This window comes from Pygoscelis adeliae, unplaced genomic scaffold (assembly GCF_000699105.1).
Source record: "Pygoscelis adeliae isolate BGI_AS28 unplaced genomic scaffold, ASM69910v1 Scaffold209, whole genome shotgun sequence".
Taxonomy (NCBI): Eukaryota; Metazoa; Chordata; class Aves; order Sphenisciformes; family Spheniscidae; genus Pygoscelis; species Pygoscelis adeliae.
In genome coordinates, this window is record NW_008825538.1 from 208,949 (window position 1) to 209,621 (window position 673).

A 673-nucleotide genomic window follows, 5' to 3' on the forward strand; every position below is an offset into this window, starting at 1 on the left:
TTTTTTTAGTAGGGGTAGCCTTCGGGAGCCGAAGGCTGACGGAGGAAGCGACCTTGAAATGATCCTGTTACGTGGAAGGGAGCTGAGGAACCTCGGCCCAGCCGAGAAGCCTCCGCAGCAGCCCCGGGGGCAAGAAGTCCCAGCCCTGAGGCGCCGGCGCGGGTGCCAGGCCGGCGTCCCTGGGAGCGGCCTCCCGCGGGCTTCCCGGTGTTCGTTCTGCGCGTGTAACTCCTTTTTTCTGTGGATTTTGGGTAGTTCCTCTCTGCTCTGATGTCCGACACCGAAGCCCCTGATGTGTTTTGTGTATTTTTTTTGTAAAATTTTTTTTTTCCTTCTTGTAATAAAATATTACAGTTATTTTTATATACTCGAAACTCTTCTCTCTGTCTCATTCTTCCATCGAGACCGTGCCGGTGGAACGGGTGTAAACGAGTCCTTCCAGTTGATTTTTAGAAGCTCATTAAACCACCCCTCGGCCCATCCTTGGTTACTTTTCACTCCCTGCGCGTTCTGGTCCCTGGAAATCGGTTGCATGTCAAAGCATGTCAGGGGAGGGGAGAAGAAGGGCAAAACCTCGGTATTTGCCTGTTGCTGGTGGTGAGGATCCCTCCCCGACGCTCGGATCCCTTCTCGATGCTCGGATCCCCCCTCGACGCTCGGATCCCCTCTCGAC

General features: G+C 54.2%; 1 protein-coding gene across 1 annotated transcript in view; it reads right to left on the reverse strand.

The window, feature by feature from the left end:
- The window catches only part of RNF24 (ring finger protein 24), a 27,688-nt gene that overhangs the window by 1,182 nt on the left and 25,833 nt on the right, over window positions 1-673 (reverse strand). The gene's annotated exons all lie outside the window — the stretch shown is intronic.